This window comes from Lontra canadensis, unplaced genomic scaffold, assembly GCF_010015895.1.
Source record: "Lontra canadensis isolate GAN:19392208 unplaced genomic scaffold, GSC_riverotter_1.0 scaffold153, whole genome shotgun sequence".
Classification (NCBI taxonomy): domain Eukaryota; kingdom Metazoa; phylum Chordata; class Mammalia; order Carnivora; family Mustelidae; genus Lontra; species Lontra canadensis.
In genome coordinates, this window is record NW_022631147.1 from 618,788 (window position 1) to 638,710 (window position 19,923).

General features: G+C 37.2%; 1 protein-coding gene and 1 pseudogene across 10 annotated transcripts in view; one reads left to right on the forward strand and one right to left on the reverse strand.

The window, feature by feature from the left end:
• Positions 1-19,923, forward strand: part of ERC1 (ELKS/RAB6-interacting/CAST family member 1) — a 563,354-nt gene that overhangs the window by 488,621 nt on the left and 54,810 nt on the right. The window lies entirely within an intron of this gene.
• On the reverse strand, positions 8,884-9,417 carry LOC116859285 (annotated as a pseudogene).

Here is a 19,923-nt window from a genome sequence, read left to right on the forward strand (position 1 = left end):
AAAGTCATGTAGTAAATATTTCGGTCTCTATAGCAACTACTGACGTCTGCCCCTGTAGTGGAAAAGCATCAGTGGACAATAAGTAATTAAATAAGAATGGCCCTGTCCCAATAAAACTTTATTTATAGTCACTAAGATTTGAATGTCATAGAATTTTCATGTATCATGAAATAGTTTTTCCCAACCATTAAAAAATGCAAAAATTGTTTTTTGCCAATAGGCTTACAAAAATGACAGCTGCCTAGATGTAGACCATTTGACCATTGTAGTTTACAGATGTTCTGATACAGAACATTACCATCTCCCAAGAAAAATTTTTCTTGCCTTTTTCCAGTCTGTACCTACTCTCACACCTAGAGGCAAACAGTTAATGTTTGTGCGTTTGTTTGACGTAACTTAGTTTTCCTGTTCTAGAACCACATATAAATGGAATCATACAGTCTGTACTGTTGTGTAAGATTTCTTTTACTCAGCATAATACATTTAAAATTCATTCATTTTCTTGAATTAAAGACGTAATTTTGTGAGACCCAAAACCATAAAAATCATAGAGGAGAGCACACGCAATAATTTCTCTGACATCGGATATACCAACACCTTTCTAGATATGTCTCCTGAGGCAAAGGAAACAAAAGCAAAAATAAACTACTGGGACTGTATCAAAATTAAAAGCTTCTGCACAGCAAAGGAAACAACCAAAAAAACTAAAACACAACCTACTGAATGTGAGAAGATATTTGCAAATGATATATCTGATAAAGTGTTAGTATCCAAAATATGTAAAGAACTTATATATAACTCAACACCAAAAAAAATAAATAATAATAATAATAATACCATTAAAAATGGGCAGAAGACATGAATAGACATTTCTCCAAAGAAGACATCCAGATGGCCCACAGACACATGAAACAACATCACTCATTATCAGGAAAATGCAAATCAAAACTACAATGAGATACCATCTCACACCTGTCAGAATGGGCAAAATCAAAAGCTCAAGAAATAACAAGTGCTGATGAGGATGTGGGGGAAAAAAGGAAACCTAACCTAGTGCACTGTTGAGCATCCAACTCTTGATCTCAATTCAGGTCTTAATCTCAGTGTTGTGAGTCACCGTAGGCTCTTTTCATACTGAGCATGGAAAAAAATAGAACTATGATCCAATAATCACACTACTGGGTATTTAGCCAGAAACACTAATTTGAAGGGATGTATGCACCCTTGTGTTTACTGCAGCATAATTTACAATGGCCAAATTATGGAAGCAGCCCAAATGTCCATCAATAGGTGAATGGATAAAAATTGTGTGTGTGTGTGTGTGTGTGTGTGTGTGTGTGTGTGTGTAAAATGGAATATTACTCAGCCATAAAAAAGAATGAAGTCTTGGGGCGCCTGGGTGGCTCAGTGGGTTAAAGCCACTGCCTTCAGCTCAGGTCATGATCCTAGAGTCTTGGGATCAAGCCCCGCGTCGGGCTCTCTGCTCGGCAGAGAGCCTGCTTCTCCCTCTCTCTCTCTGCCTGCCTCTCTCTGCCTACTGTGATCTCTGTCTGTCAAATAAATAAATAAAACCTTTAAAAAAAAAAAAAAAGAATGATCTATTAAAAAAAAAAAAGAATGAAGTCTTAAAAAAAAAAAAAAGGAATGAAATCCGGCCATTGTTAACAACATGGATGGAACTAGAGAGTATAATGCTAAGCTAAATAAGCTAGTGAAAGAAAGACAGATACCATATGATATCACTTATATGTGTAATTTAAGAAACAAAACAAATGAATAAAGGAGGAGAGAGAGATAAAAACCAAAACCAGACTCTTAACTATAGAGAGAACATGCTGATGGTCACCAGAGTGGAGATGGGTGGTGGATGGGTGAAATAGGTGAAGGAGATTAAAGGCACCCTTATCTTGATGTTCACTGAGTCGTATATAGAACTATTGAATCACTATACTGTATACCTGATACTATTACAACACTGTTAACTACACTGGAATTAAAATAAATTCATTTGTTTTCTTAATTGTAGAAGTTTATTCATTTTTATTGCTGAGTAGTATTCCATTGTGTGATGACTGATCACAGTTCATTTGGACGTCTTGAATAATCTGGCTCATTTCCAGTTTGAGACAATTATGGATAAAGCTACTATGAACATTCTCATACATGTCTTTTGGTGGACATATGCTTTTATTTCTTTGGGTAACTACCTACAAATGGACTTGCCTTAGTATGATAGTTATATATTGAGTTTTATAAGAAACTGCTACTTTTTCAAAGTGATACTATAATTTTATGCTCCCACCAGCAACAAATGAGAGTTGTGGTTACTCCATATCCTTCTAAACATTTGATACTTTACATCTTTTTAATTTTGACCATTTTTAGGGCTATGGAGAGGTATTTCATGGTGGTTTTCATTTTAATGCTGCCACTGGTTAGTGATGAACACTTTGTCATGTGTTGACTGGCTATTTGTATGACTTTCTGAAGTATCTGAAGAAAGTACTTCTGTCCTTTCTGAAGTATCTGCTCAAATGTGTGTTTTTAATTGGGTTTTATCTTATTAAGTTGTAGGCATTCTTTATATGGCCTAGATACCAGTCGTTTTTGAGATAAATATTGTGCAAATATTTTCTCCTAATCTGTGGCTTGTGTATTCAGTTATTTTAATGGTGTTTTTTCATTATCAAAAGTCTTTAATTTATTCAAGTCTTATTTATCAGGGTTTTTTTAAAGATTTTATTTATTAATTTTATTTATTATTTATTTATTATTTTTTAAAGATTTTATTTATTTATTTATTAAAGCTTCTAAGAAACTTTTCCATAACATATAGAGCTTAAATATTACCCTGTTTTTTTGTTTTTTTCCTTTTTCCTTTATTGTTTTGCTTCCACATTTAGTTCTATAATCCATCTCAAATTAATTTTGGTGTATATTAAGTTAGGGGTCAAAGTTCTTTTTTCCTGTACACCTTTGTAAAAAAAAAAAAAAAACAAAGATGTAAATATGTATCTATGTTTGTGCCTTCTATTTTTTTCATTATTTAATTTGTTGATCTGTATTACCACACTGTCTTAACTACTATAGTTTTGCAATGTGTTAAAGTCAGATAGTGTAAGTCTTTCAAATTGTTAAACTTTTTAAAAGATGTTTTAGTGATTTCAGGTTGTTTGCGTTTTCATATAAATTTCAGTTTGTCAGTTGCTTTTTTAAAAGATTTTATTTATTTGTTAGAAAGAGAGCATAGCAGGAGGAATGGCAGGCAGAGGGAGAAACAGACTCCCTGCTGAGCAAGGAGCCAGATGCGAGACTCCGTCCCAGGACCCTGGGATCAAGACCTGACCTGAAGGCAGACGCTTAACTGACTGAGCCTCCCAAGGGTGCCAGTTTGTAATTTTCTATAACAAATCCTGCAGGAGGGGTATTGAGATTGCATTGATTCTGTAAACCAATTTGGGGACAATTAATGTCTTAACCACTATTAAGTCTTTAAAATCATGAACATACTTTTTCTCCATTTAATTAGATCTTCTTTGGGATGCCTGAATGGCTCTATTGGTTAAACGTCTGCCTTCAGTTCAGGTAATGATCCCAGGGTTCTGGGATCGAGCCCCGCATCGGGCTCCCTGCTCAGCAGGGTCTGCTTCTTCCCCTCCTGTTGCTGCTCCCCTGGTGTGTGCTCTCTCTCTCTCTCTCTCTGTCAAATAAATAAATAAAATCTTTTTAAAAAAATTAGATCTTTAACTTTTTTTAAACATTTTATTTGTTTATTTGACAGAGAGGGACCTATCACAAGCAGGCAGAGAGGCGGGGCGGGGGGTAGGGGGAGGGAAGCAGGCTCCCCGCTGAGCAGAGAGCCCAATGTGGGGCTCAATCCCAGGACCCTGAGATCATGACCTGAGCCAAAGGCAGAGGCTTAACCCACTGAGCCACCCAGGCGCCCCAGATCTTTAACTTTTATCTACAGTGTTTTATTTCAGTTGTTTGCTGCTAATATATAAAAATACAAGTACCTGGAAGTACCTTACAACATTGCCAACTTTTTTCCTAGTAGTTTTATTATTATTTAAAAATCTCTTCTCTTTTTCCTGTAGATTTGCAAAAGTGTCTAGTTTCGGATTTGGGAGTTTTTTCCTAGGTTGTATGGTTATTGATTTCTAGGTTGATTCCATTGTGATCAGAAAATATACTTTATATTATTTTAATATTTTACATTTTCTGAGGCTTATGTTTTGACCTAGAATATCATCCATTTTGGTGCACATACTTTATGCTCCTGAATGGAATGGTATTGTTTAGCTGTTACATACAGTATTCTATAAATATCAGGTAGGTCCAGGTGTTTGATAAAGTTGTTCAGATATTCCATGACTTTACTAAAAAACTTATAGGGTGGGGGAGTCCAGTCTATTAGTTGCTGAGAAAGAAATATTAAGATCTTTGAGTATAATTGGAATTTTTCTATTCATCCTTAGAATTCTTCAATTTTTGCTTCATGTATTTGGAAGCTGTTATTATTTGCATAACCATTTATGAGTGTTTCATCCTCTTGCTAAACTTCTTGTCATTAGGAAATATCTTTATTTCTAGGAATGCTGTCTTGAAATTATTTTACTAGTCTTAAATCAATAAGGAGCAATATAAAGTGACACTAGAGGTCATTTAAGTGTTGTCTGGCAAATACTAGGCATTCAATGAATATTTCTTGAATATTGACTTTCTCCAGCTTTAGTTTTTCTCAAGATTACTATTAATTATTTATGGTCTTTCATGGTTCCATACATATTTAAAGATTATTTATTTCTGTGGAAAATATCTTTAGAAATTCAGTAAGGATTACATTGAATCCTAGATTAGATTACTTCATGTAATATGGACATTTTAACAATGTTAATTCTTCCATTCCATGAGCGTGGAATATCTTTCCATTTATTTGTATCTTCTGTGGTTTCTTTTATTAATGTCTTACAGTATTCAGTATACAGGTCTTATACCACCTTGGTTAAATTTGTTCCTAGGTATTTTATTCTTTTTGATGTAATTGTAAGCAGGATGGGCTCCTTAATTTCTCTTTCTGATAGTTTATTATTAGTATATAAAAACACAAAAGGTTTTGTGTATTGATTTTATATCCTACAACTTTATAGAATTCATTTATTAGCTGTAACAGTTTTTGGTACAGTCTTTAAGGTTCTCTGTATCTAATGTTATGTCATCTGCACATAGTGACAGGTTTACATCTTCCTTTCTGATATGGATGGCTTTTATATCTTGTTCTTGCTCAATTGCTCTGGCTAGGACTTCCAATACTTTGCTGGAGAAGTGTGGTAAAAAGGGAGTTGAGGGAAATTGGAGGGGGAGATGAACCATGAGAGACTATGGACTCTGAAAAACAATCTGAGGGTTTTGAAGGGGGGGGTAGTTGGGTGAGCCTGGTGGTGGGTATTATAGAGGGCACATACTGCTTGGAGCACTGGGTGTGGTGCATAAACAATTCTGGTACACTGAAAAGAAATATAAAGATTTTTTTAAAAATCACAAAAATTTAAAAAAAAATAGACATTCTTGTTGTGTCCTGATCTTAGAATAAGCACTCCCATTTTTTGGTCATTGAATATGTTAACTGTGGGCTTGTTGTATATGACCTTTATTATGTTAAGGTATGTTCCATCTATACCTACTTAGTTGAGGGTTTTTATCATAAATGGATGTTTAATTTTGTCAAATGCTTTTTCTGCCTCTCGAGATAGTCATATGATTTTTATCCTTCATTTTGTTAGTGTGATATATTGTGTCGACTAATTTTGCAAATGTTGAAGCATCCTTGCATCAGTGGAATAAACTGCAGTCAGGGGTGTGATCAGGATCCTTTTATTGTATTGTTGAATTCAGTTTGTGAATGTTTTCTTGAGTATTTTTATGTCCATATTCATCAGGGATATTGGCCTGTAATTATTTTTTCCTGTGACATTTTTTTCTGTTTTTTTTTTAAGATTTTATTTATTTATTTGATAGACAGAGATCACAAGTAGGCAGAGAGGCAGGCAGAGAGAGAGGAGGAAGCAGGCTCCCTGCTGAGCAGAGAGCCCCATGCGGGGCTCGATCCCAGGACCCTGGGATCATGACCTGAGCCAAAGGCAGAGGCTTTAACCCACTGAGCCACCCAGACGCCCCTTTTTCTGTTTTTTTTTTAATCATAAAAAGAGTTTGGAAGAGTTCCCACTCTTCTGGTTTTTTTTTTTTTAATAGGGAAGAATTCCTGTTAATTCTTTAAATGTTTGGTAGAATTGACCAGTGAAACTATCTGGTCCAAACCTTTTCTGTTTGGAGAGGGTTTTGATTATTAATTCAGTCTCCTTACTCAATAATGGTGTGTTTTGGTTTTCTGTTTCTTCATGATTCAAGCTTAGTATTTTGTATGTTTATAGAAATTTATCATTATCTTCTGGGTTGTCTATTTTTTTGGCACGTAATTGTGCCCAGTAGTCTCATGATCCTTGGTATTTCTGTGGTATCAGTTATAACATCTCTTTTATTTCTGATTTTATTTATTTGAATCCTCTCTCCTTTTTTTTCTTGGAGAGTCTAGCTATTATTTGTCAATTTCGTTTATCTTTTCAAAAAAACAGCTCTTAGTTTATTGATTTTTTTTTCTATTGTCTTTTTAGTTTCTGTTTCATTTATTTCTGCTCTGATCTTTGGTATCCTCCCTCTACTGACTTTGGACTTTATTTGTCCTTTTTCTAGTTCCTTGAGGTGTAAAGTTAGATTGTTTACTTGAGACTTTTCTTGTTTTTTGAGGTAGACATTTATTGCTATGAACCTCCCTTAGATTGGTTTTGACATTTTATTTTTTTTTTTTAAGGTTTTATTTATTTATTTGACAGACAGAGATCACAAGTAGGCAGAGAGGCAGGCAGAGAGAGAGGAGGAAGCAGACTCTCTGCTGAGCAGAGAGCCCGATGCGGGGCTCGATCCCAGGACCTGGGATCATGACCTGAGCCGAAGGCAGAGGCTTTAACCCACTGAGCCACCCAGGCGCCCCAGGTTTTGACATTTTAAACAGAAATAAAGCAAATGCTGAAGTAGTCACCTGTGTTTTCTTTATGGACCATCTGCTGAAACATTGATCTTGAGAAGAGCTGATGATATATGTACTCTGCAAGTCAATAGTAACTCACTAACTCATAGCCAGGGAAAATACTAGAATGGCTTGGGACCTCAAGAAGCTTTTACTTGAATCTTTAAAACCTAAGAAATTTTTTTTTGTCTTTTCTTTCTGTTCATTTGGTTGTTAATCTTTTTAGCTTTGGAACGGCACTTTGCTGCTTAGACTAGAAGAGAGCTAGGATTCTTTGCTGCCAGGACTTGTTTCTTTCACATTTGTATTTCTGTTATATAAAGGGTGTGTGTGTGTGATTTTGTCAATTCACTTGTGCTGGATTGTGCTTAATAGCTGAGAGTGAGAATACTTTTTGGTATGTGATTTTGGTATATCTCTTGTGGGGATAGTAATATTTTCCTGCAACAGTGGGTGGTATCCTTTTCTACTTTCTGCTTTCCTCTTTCCCCCAAACTCATAACAGTCCTGATGAACAGAGTGGAGAAACAAGCATTGTGCACCAGCATTCTCACCAGCCTCACCAGATCCTGAATCTTTTACTCAACTAAGAGAGGTGCCAGTCATCTATACCTATTCAGCCTTATCTCACAGCAAGAAGTAAGAAGAAAAAATTGGTTACAAAAATAATTATTCCTCTATGAACAGAGGTCTCATGCACATCCTCCTTGATGTGTTTGGGCTTTCCAGAATAACTAAGGGACCATGTTGATCTGTTTATATGACTTGGACAGGGGGCTTTTAGCTTTTAGTACAGCCTTCCAACTGCCAAAGTTGTTTTTCTCTGATAGACTTACTCTTAGGATCAACTATCATTTTTCTGGCCCTAATGCACTGAGATATTAAATTCCTCAAAGTTCAAATATGTCTGTTTTTCTGTTTCACATGAACTATCCAAGAAAAATGTAGACAGCTGTTTGATATAATAAAAAAAACATTGAATGAAGGTCAGAGATTTCAAGTAAGTCATTAACCTCTTAGAACCTCAGTTTATTCATCTCTAAAACGAGTGTGATGATAACTATCCTATTCTCTTAAGGCAAGATAATGAACGTGAAAGTTGTAAGTCCATAATTTGCTATACAAACGATAGGTGTTATTTGGTGACCTACACACAGCCAGCACTCACTTCTGTATAGCCTCTGTGTGGTACTTGAAATATAATACAGTCAGTCTTCATTTTTAGTTTTAGAACATTTTTAATGGATACATCAAAGGAATGCTGATGAGAGCAGAATATAATTGTTTGATGCCAAATCTCTGTATTTTTAACACCAACATTCTGTATTTTTAAGGTTAGTCACTCTTCCTAAGAAAATCAACATTTTATGAAGCCCACATGCTTTGTGATAGCTTACAGATATTCTCAGAATTCTAGGACCTTTGCTGTAGGCCACAGTTTTTGCCAAATTCAGGCTACAACTATGTTATGTGCTTTGTGGACTATAATCGTTGATACAGTAAGATAAAGTAGTGCATGCTAATGAGATTTGAAAGTTCTATCAACATTATTGTAGAAATAGAATGCTGCTTCTATTTCCTAATGATAATCATGCCCTGGTTTTTTTCACCATGTTTTGTCTGCCTTTGTAATTCTTAATTCAACTTACCATTCTCTTTTCCTTCATAATTTAGGATAGTCTGTGACTGAACCAGATTTTATCCTCTTTATCTTTTTCTTTTCTTTTTTTTTAAAGTATAATTTCCATTTTATTTTTTTCCAGAGGATAGCTTTTCTTCAGCCTTAAAAACTCAGCTCCTTACATTGGCTTTGGCAGAGGTGATGGGGCAGCACCTGTAGGTCTAAATCAGGGTTGAGGGTGTTTGGTTCTTCTGGGCTTCACAAAAATCATTCCTGACTACCTTACTGTGAATGGCACAATTCCTGCAGTAATGTAGTTTCACTTACAGCTTGAGAAGCATAAAGGTGTCAAAGACCCTTGCTTCAGAGATGTCCGGATGCTGCGTCTTCTACTGTGTTTCAGACAATGAACGTCTTAATGGCCTATTCCTCAGGTCCACATCAGGCGCAGTTAGTGCTATAAATAAGCTGCACATGGTTGGCAGCACTTTTCTTCATGATTATTGTTCCTTCTTTTCTTGGTCATATTGGAAGCAATCACCCAAGAACTCCACTTTTTCTTATAAAAACATTTTTCCAGTGTAGAGGTATTGTTAGTGTTGGGATTCCTTCAAGATGGCTTCCTCTGCCCTCCTTCTAATAGCCCACTAGGACATTTAGGCTCCCAGGAGCCACAACACACTGGTACTCCAGGTGAATTTATACATCTTATTCCCAATTAAGATTTCTCTCATAACTGGTCACCAGCCTAGAAGTATCTCAAACTCCCTTTCACTACTTTTTTTTTTTTTCTTAAAGCCTAGACAGAGTCTTCCAGAACTGGATTACCATCAAAAGAGAGTCATACCCAGTTCCATATTCCCATTCCAGATGCAGAAAGGAGTAGGCTTCACTGTATCTCCTAGATTTATATGTACTGTCTTCTCTCTGCCTGTCAGAATGTACAAATACTTTAGAAATGACTATGTGAGGACTTCTTTGTATGAAACCTAGGTGTCTTGATGCATATCTGAGCTTTTACCTAAGGAAGGGAGATTGAGAAGAGGATTTGTAGTCAACACCAACCACTTAACTTGGAAAATAGAAAAGGAAAAGAATTACCCATAATCCCACCACCCTGAAGCAATCTCAGTGAGTATTTTGTTGTCTCACAGTCCAGTATTACTGGCTTTCTGGTATGTGTTCTTGTCATAGCTATGGTACATGCACATTAGTGCACTTAGAAGTTTCTTTTTTTTTTTTTTTTAGATTTTACTTTATTCATTTGACAGAGGGAGAGAGATCACAAGTAGGCAGAGGCAGGCAGAGAGAGAGGGGGAAGCAGGCTCCCCGCCGAGCAGAAAGCCTGATGCGGGGCTCAATCCCAGGACCCTGGGGTCATGAGGCGAGCTGAAGGCAGAAGCTTAACCCAGTGAGCCACCCAGGTGCCCCAGAAGTTTCTGCTTTCTTAAAAATGTAGTATTGCCTCCCACCTGTGAAACTGACAAACTATATTTTCTCTTGTGTTCTTTATAAGGCCATTGTATTCTTTTTATGGCCTTTTAGCTTGGTGGTAAATAGCATGTTTTGTCTTTAGACCTAATTTAAATGTCACTTGGTAGCTGTGTAATTTCCCACAAATCACTTAACCTCTTCTCTCAGTGTCAGGTTCCTCGTTTGTTAAATGGCAATAATAAAACCTGCAGCAAAGGCTATTGTGCAGATTAAATATAATAAGGTATTTAGTGCACTTAGCCCTTTGCCTGGCACATAGGAGGTACTCAATAAATGATAGTGGCAATGACATTTATAGTGGTTGTGATACAACCCTCGAATATTTATGAGATCCACTGATGCTACTGTTTATTATATAGATTTCTCCTCTCTTCTAACATTACTTTAATTGCACAAGTAACCCACAATCCTGGCAATTAATTTTTCCTGCAGCAAAAGAAATTATTTTATTTCGTGAATCTCTAATTGAATTGTTCAAGTTCACCAGTACTGCCTGAGAAACAATATAGGTACCTCTCCAAGGCCTCAGGGCATGGGAGGTTAGCCACACGCATTGTCAGTCCTAATTACCTTTCATAAGTACCCCTGGTGGCAGGTGACTTTTGCTTCTGGAGTTTTCTGACCTGCGGGTGATTTTCAGGCAATAGTAAGAAGCAGAAGCCACCACCTCTACACTGTGGTTCTAAAGTAATTCTGGACAGGCTTGCTAATTACATGAGCTCAATGGAGGCAGAGACCTCTTAGACTATGTGAGAAAATTGTAAATAATTTGCTGGAGAGAACTTTCTCTTAAGTATTCTTAAGACATCATTTATAGTGTTCTGCAGGTATATCCTATGTGTTTATAGTTTCTCCTGAATAATTTAAGGTGGTGTTGTCTTGTGACTCACATGATTTCTCTCTCAGACTCAAAATTACAGTGTTTTAAATGTCTCTGGAATATATGCTCTCAGATCCATTGGTCCTTAGTGATTATGAGTATTTGACTAATGAGGAAAAGTTATCTTTTTCCTCTTTGGGGTGTCATTTGTGATTGAGACATTCTTTCAGGACAATAAAAATAATCTTACACTTTAGGGGCACTGAGTGGCTCAGTTAAGCGGCTGACTCTTGATTTCAGCTCAGGTTATGATCCTCAGGACCCTGGGGTTCGTCTCATGTGGGGCTCCACGCAGCAGAGAGTCTGCTTGAGGTTTCCTTCGGCCCCTACCCCCACTAGCACTCTCTCTCTCTCTCTCTCTCTCAAATAAATAAATAAATCTTTAAAATATCCTTGTACTTTGTACAAAATAGAATTCTTCACATCTTACTTGATTTTTACAGCCACCTGAAAATGTGGGGGCCCTGCAGAGTTCAATATATATTTATTTGAATGAAAAAGCTGGTTAGTTTTTACCCTAAAGGAAAGTTACATGTTTTGTTTTTTAAGTAGGCTCCATGCCCAGTATGGGGCTTGATCTCACAACCCCAAGATCAAGAGTTGCATGCTTTACTGACTGAGCCAGGCAAGTGCCCCAGAGAGTTGCATGTATTTTATTTAAGGTTTTATGCATTAGTAGTAGATTTTTTAATCTTTTAATTTCCTTGTGTATCCTAACAAGTTGTTTATCCTATAATCTGACAGCATTCATGTTTATCAGTTTCCCAGACTGATCTTAGCTATAGTCAATGTCTGGCGTACCTTCTAGAATATATCATTAAGTTTACCCACATCTACCAGTTAACATATGATAGGATCCCCTGTTAATAGTTTTGGAAGACAGGCCTAGCAGTTGCCTATTAGATCATATTTTTATTTTATGGGGTTATATTTTGGAGGATATGATTTGAATCACATTTTATCTGAACTATCAAACAACAATCTTGTTACAATAGGGTTCTACAGTATTCCTTTTGTTAACTTGTCTTCAGCTTCTCACTAATTTGTTATTTTCTGTACATTCTCTCTGTCTTTAAGATCACTATCTGTTTTGGGTTAAAGGAATATTTTCTTGGATACAAAAATGCATCATCAACCAAAACAAAAGAGTCATTCTCTGTTGATGTGTCTTCCTCCTTCCTCCTGATCTGAGGATGACAAGACTAAAGTTTCCAGCTGGATCTGGCAGTCAGCATTTCTGGGATAAATTAAATGAGCACACTTGATTGAGGTGTAGCTGGACTCTATCACTGTCTTCCTATTATCCTGGGAGATCAAAGCAGAGCACAAAATGGGGCTTAGTCTTTAAAATATTTGAAACAGATGCTGGTTCTTTTTGGTGAAAATTCAGGTTGTAAGGCAAACCACTTGTTAGCAAGACTTCATTTCTTTTCATTGAAAGAATAGTCAACAGTGAACATATACCCCTCTTTTCTTCCTCATTTTCAAGACTAGAAACACAAACTTTTTGCATGAGGAGGTATTTGGCAAACCTAGAAAGCACTTGGACTCTCTGGTTTCCTTTTCATATAAATATAAAATAAATTATTCAGATTTTGCTTTTGGCATTTTGGGTAGTAAATGAAAACATCTTAAATGTTTAAATTTTCATAGTCATTTTGTTGATGGGTCACTATTTAAAATCTAGCATTCCTATGGTTGTATCTTCTAGAAATTGAACCAGGATGTTTATCCCTCACTTCATGTTTTAACAAACCAAAACGCCCATTCTCTACAACCTTTATCATTAACATATGGGTCCTAAGTTCATATAGAATAATTCCATAAGTATGGTTTGAGATTTTTATTATTTAGTTAAAACAGACTGAAATGAGAGAATTTACTCAAAAATACTTATTGGGCATCTACGCCCAATCCATATACTGTGTTAGGTATATAGATTTAAATACATGGTTCAACACTGTAAAACAAATAGTAAACCACATACTCTCCAACAGAAAAGTTATACAAGATATAATGGGAAAACCCAGGCCTCCACAAAGAGGCTCAAGGTTTCACAGAGAAAGTGACACTTGAGCTGCCTCTTAAAGAAGCAGTTGGCTTTTGCCAAGCAGATGTAATTTTAGAAAAGAACATAGACATATAAATAGCATAACAAATTTGGTATACTCTTTTTTTTATTTTTTTTTAAAGATTTCATCTATTCATTTGAGAGAGAAAGATAGACAGTGAGACAGAACATGAGACGGGAAAAGGTCAGAGGGAGAAGCAGACCGCCCTGCTTACCAGGGAGCTCGATGCGGGCTTGATCCCGGGACTCCAGGACTGTGACCTGAGCCAAAGGCAGTGGCTCAACCAACTGAGCCACCCAGGCATCCCCAAATATGGTATATTCTTAATAGTTCATGATAGATAGTGCTTAAGATGTATATTAATTATTTGTACATAACCTATTACTCCCAAATTTGGCAGCATAGAAAAACAATAAGTTTTTGTCATTTCCATGGTTTCTGTGGGTCAGGAATTCAGGAACCACTTAGCTGGGTGGTTCTTACTTAGAGTCTGTTATGGGTTACAATCATGATGTCAGTTGGGAATGCAGTTATCCAAAAACTCGACTGAGAATGGAGCATCCAGTTTCAAGATGGTTCATCCACTGTCCATCTGGTTATTGGTAAGAACCGTCATTTCCTCGCCGTATGGATCTAGCCACAAGGTGGCCAAGGTGGCCAGCTTCACCAAAAATAAATGATTCGGGAGAAGAGAACAAGGATGAAGCCACAAATGCCTTCTATGACCTAGAATCAAAAGTTACATATCATCACTCTTACCATATTCTTTTCCTTAGCAGCAAGTCACCAAGACCATCCCACATTTAATGGAGCAGAGTATCTTGGGCTCTACTTTTTGAAGGGAGGCATGTCTTAGAATTCATGGACTTATAAATAACATCACGGAGTGTCAGGGTAGGGGGATGACAAGCCATGAGGGTGATGCAGTCAGCAGGTAGATCATGAAGACAGATGGACAAAATAGGGAGAATACTGGAGACAAGGGCAGTTAAGATTAAGTTCTTATTTTGTCCTGGAGAGTGATGCTAAAGGCCTGAATGGATACAATTGTGGAAGAGTTAGTAAACTGGGAATATATTCATTATCAAGAAACATTGGTTCTTCTAAGAAATGTCCCAAATTGTTTCCAATCTTCTTTGGTTTAGAAAATAGAGAACACAGTGTGAAAGCCCAATTACAGTCCAGAAAGTTAATGTGTCCAGAGAAACTATTCAGATAAAAAGCAGTGAATAAAGCCTGCATGTTCTGTATTGTTCAAGATGAGAAGCACCAAGCTGTGACACACATGGCCATTAAGCTGAGCTACATAGCCCCTAACCGTATTTACAGGTCAGATTACCTCTCTTGGCCTTGAACTTTTCATTTAGAAAGTAGGGCAAGGAGAAGCGGAGTAGTTGACCTACATGATCTCAAAAACTCCTCCCATCTCTTGTGTTCTGGACTGAAAATGAGTACCGGGTGCCGTTTTGATCCAATTAGTGTTTAATTTTTGTTGACCTTGAGACTGTTTGACTCATAAAAATATTTGACCTATTTGCCCATATTTAGATCAGAATAGACCAGTATCAGGGAATTTTCACTGAATATTTGCTGGAGCTGAAACTAAGTTAATTCCATTTAATTTCTTTTTTCTTTCTTTTTTTTTTTTAATTATTTATTTGAGAGACAGAGAGAGAGAGAGCATATGCGTGTGTGACCAAGGAAGGGGTAGAAGGAAAGGGAAAGAGAGAATCCCAAGCAGACTCTCCCCACTAAGCATGGAGCCCAAATCAGGGCTCCATACCTGGACTCTGAGACCATGACCTGAGCCACAATCAAGAGCTGGCCTCTTAACTGACTGAGCCACCCAGGTGCCCCCGGTTTAATTTCTTTATCAATTTTCCACACGTATAATTGAAAATACCTAAACTTCTTCAATATTCTTATTTTAGTGAATCATTTTAGTATCAGTTCTTTTTCATATTTAAATTGTATAATGATTGGGGCACCTGGGTGACTCAGATGGGTAAGTGTCTGGGTCATGATCTCCAGGTCCTGGAATCAAGCCTCATGTCAGGCTCCCACATTAGTAGGGAGTCTGCTTCTCCCTCTACCCCTGCTTGTGCTCTCTCTGTCTCTCTCTTTCAAATGAATAAATAAAATCTTTAGAAATAAATAAAAATAATAAATAAATTGTATAATGATTTTATTTATCATTCAGAGTTTTGCCCATATCAGATTTTACTAATTATAGTTTTCTGCAATGGAATTTTCTTTCTGTGTCTATTGCCAAATTCAGTTATCTGTTTTGCCAGTATTTTGTTTTGATACTGATGTCGATGCAAATAATATTCATTATGAAATGATTTTTTCTATCATTTTATTTTTTTGTCATGATAAGTGTATATTCTCTTTAATCCTCATCCTCTATTTCCCCCATCTCCCTATCCACCTCCTCTTTGGTAGCCATCAGCATGCTCTTTATAGTTAAGAGTCTGGTTTCTTTTTCTTTTCTTTTCTTTTCTTTTTTTTTTTTTTACTTGCTTGTTTTGTTTCTCAAATTCCATATATGAATGAAATCATACAGTGTTTACCTTTCTCTGACTGATTTATTATTTTGCTTAGCATAAAACTGTCATGTCATTGCAAATGGCAAGAATTCATTCTTTTTTAGGCTGAATAATATTCTATTGTGTGTGTGTGTGTGTGTATATACACACACACATCCATACCACATCTTTATCCATGTATCCATTTATCCATTCATCCATCAGTGGACACTTGGGCTGCTTCCATAGTTTGGCCATTATAAGTAACACTGCAAGAAACATAGGAGTGCCTATGTAGTTATTAACTGAATTTTTTAATGGTAATTATTATTTATGTCTTAACTAGTCTGTGAGAAGATTATAAGAATTAACTAATATTACAGTTACCCCATTGTCTGGAATTGATCTATTGTAGGGATTGGCAAATTTTTTTGTGAAGGTTCATATGGTAAATATTTTGTACTTTATGAACTCTGTGCTCTGTCACCACTATTCAGCTCTGCTGCTGCAGTGTGAAAGCAACCGTAGGCAATGTGTAAATAAACGAGCATAACTGTGATCTAATATAACTTTGTTTATGGGTCCTGAAATTTGATTTTTATATAATTTCTACATGTCACCAAAAGTGGTTCTTTTTTCTTTTTTTCAACCATTTGAAAATGTAAAAACCATTCTTAGATGTTAGATTACAGAAAACAGGCAGTGGTATTAAATTTGGTCCACTGAATGTAATTTACCAACCTCGGGTCTATTGCTTATCCAGTTCTTCATTGTTCTCATCACTTCCCATGCTGTTATCTTACCATCCACAGTTGTTGGTGGAGCTAAGGGCAAATGATAGGGTTAAAATGTCCTCAGGGTCAGAATGTCAGCTAAAGTTATCAAGAATAACTTGTATTTTACATGGATTCAGATGCATTTTATAGATGATGAAACAGAGTCTTGAAAATAATAATTGTTAATAATTACTAAAGGAGCTTACTATGTGGTAGACACATAGATTATTATAACTCCATAAAATGTACTATCCCCAAAGTAACTTGTCCTAGGTCTCATAGTGAGAATGTTGCAGAGCCTGGAATTAAACCAGTCTCCAGAGCCCATGCTCTTAACCATGGCGCAGTATTGCTCTCTAGTTCTTCACTTCCTCACAAGAGTCATCAATACAGAGCAAACATTTTGGAGCAGGTAATGTAAGTGATACAAATCTGTCTCCGGTGAGGGCAGGCTCTGGGTAAAAAAGCCTTTTTTCACCAGTCTTTGAAACTGGATGCTCAGTAGTTAACATGATTACCAGCAAAGGGCCTACATGCTTATGGCTACATGTTTATGGGTGTAGTGCTATAGGACATGAGATGCCACAGCAGCTTTTGCCAGAGAAATACTCAAATCGATAAGATTCTTAACTAAGATCCTAAGATACAGAGGACCACCAACATTACTTTAATTCTTTAGTTAACTAGCAAAAACTTACATGAGTGAAGTAACTAATATGAGGCAGGTAAAGCAGGCAGCCAGGCAAACAACTGTGCTTTCCTAGAAGGTACAAGTTGTAATTGCTCCAAGAGAGTTCCAGCTCAGAGGAGCCCAGCCCCTGCTGATCAAACCATATAGTGCGTTGGGGGTGGGGGGTGTTAAGTAACACGTGAACCTGATGCTTTATTCTCATGCACAGAAAAGTATGATAGTTTAGACGAGCCTGTTAATGAAATCAAGGAATGCTGAAAACCTCCCAGTACCATAGAATGTATGATACTGAACTCACAAGATAGTCTGAGACATAAATGTCAGCCTTAGGATGGCTTTGCAGTATTCTCTGTTTTTGTTTTTTAAGATTTTATTTATTTATTTGACGAGAGATTCCACAAGTAGGCAGAGTGACAGGCAGAGGGAAAGGGAGTGAAGCAGGCTCTCCGCTGAACAGGGAACCTGATGTGGGGCTCGATCCCAGGACATTGGGATCATGATCTGAGCCAAAGGCAGCTGCTTAACCAACTGAGTCACCCAGGTGCCCCAGCTTTGCAGTATTCTTTGAAATGGAATATCTGGGAAATGATGTGTGGATGGTTTATTAAATAGACAAATAGAGAAGTACACCAAACCAAATGAGATCTTACTGCTTAGATGTAGATGGCAGAGACTTTGCTTCCTGTGGATGATCTAAAGCTTCTGATTTCTTGCCAGCAGTAACATCTCATATATAAGATTACAGCTGCTGAAGCCTAAAAGCAATAGAGTATGAAGAATTCCCCCAAACTGTGTTTGAGCAGATTGCTTAAAACATGAAGAGAGCTATTCCTCCTTTTAGTTGCTGTGAAAGTCTGTGGCACTGAAAGTGTGCTCCCTGGAAAGAAACCAAGGAAGAGCACTAATGACATGAACAGATTAACACATAGAAGCAAAGGTATATTTTGCATTCTCTTTTTGTTTTTCCTCTTTGCGTGATCTTTAGAGTTGGAGTTGCTACTTCACTTTTCCATCCCATTTCCTATTTTCTAAACACCCTTAATGTGTTAGGGATCTGATTTTATCAGGAACATGGTCTCTAACCTTCGTAGTTCCTCACTAAACTGGTACAGAATTTGGATGTGGGTCCATTTGTATGGTAGCTCTTTCATGAGGATGAAAAGCTGGGGCTAGAGCCTGGTAGATAAAACAAATTTGAAGATTCTGCACAAACATAATTTCTTCCCCCACTGTCAAGTCACTAGGAGCCTTCCTGCTCTGGTGTGTCACGTAGCTTCACCTGATCGGGCTAGATGGACTCCCATTTCCGGGTCCTCGGAACTTTCTCCCTTGGCCTGCTGGCACTCCATTTTTTCACTTGCTAGCACTCTAACATTTTTCTCCCCAGATCTGTCAGCTCTATCAGAACGCTTGTGTTGCTCTTTCTGACCACTCTGTTCCTCACATTCCAGTGGGGCTGCTGCACTCTGCCATTGGACTTCACAGTCCTTCAGTCAGCACTTAATGAACCCTGTGTTGGATCAGAGGGAATCAGGGCACATGGATCCTTCTTCCAAAAATTGGGGGATGGATATATGTATGTATGTATGTATATGTGTATATGTGTGTGTGTGTGTGTGTGTGTGTGTGTGTGTGTACATATACACATATACATATATACATACAGAAAACTTGGCTTGCCCCACATTACTTAATCCTGAAATCTGGCTGTTAACTTACAACACATAACATCAGTCACATCTTGTAGGATTTCTGGTACTTCTATGCTGAGCCTATTTTGTCATAGTAATGTTTTTATCCTCAAATAATAATAAAGCTTTGCTAAAGCATCGGCTACTAGTCATAATGAAATGGTGATATCTGTCAGAGTTTGTGTTTTGCTAAGAAATTTTTACTTTCAGAGAGTTGGGGGGGGAGATTAATTCAGTGACTGTATGGGAGGTTTTATTCTCAAATAAAATGAGTAGAGAAAACCATCGTGCTAATTTTTGTTTTTCCCCAGTTTTTTTTTTTTTTTTCCACCCAAAGCCTGGATTGCTCCCAAGGTAAAAGCTGTAATGTCTGGAAATCGTTAATCCGTGGGATTTGTTCATGGTGTATAAAATTTTCAGAAAGAATTTGCTTCTTAAATATGATTTCCTGATTGACTATGGCAGACATAAATCCAGGAAGGACAGCTCTGTCAGAACAGCCAAGAGCCCTCCCACATTTTTTGGTGTGTGTGTGTGGAGTGGAAATAAAAATTCTCCATGCGGGTAGGTCAGGAGGAGAGAGAGGTAAAGGGGAAAGGAGAGAAAAGGGATGCTGCTGCGGTGGAAGGAGGGGCCGCACATCCTGATCTCTTGGAATTCGCTACAAGCTCACTAGGATCCTAGCTTTATTTCAATTTATAATAATGAGAGAGAGAAGTTAAGGGATCACCCTTTGTGCCTGTCATGGTACTGGTTCTGAAGCACACCCATCCTCCCAGTTGGCCGAGTTCGAAGCTGTGCTCAAGCTGAAAATAATGGCTAAGGGCAATTTTACACAGGTCTTTTCTTCCATTTTGCCCTTGTCACCCCCCTGCCGCTGCAGGCACATACATGTGCCCTCTCATGCACACCAGATCACGTGTCTCCACCCTGTCATTTTGTTTCCTGGTTATTTCTGACTTTAACATTAAGAGATCAGATTTCTGTACATAATTAGTCTTTCTCTAAATAGTGCAGATACTTCACTTCTGATATTTATACACAGCTGCAGATACATTTATATTTTCCTGCATTTCAAGTGAGAAG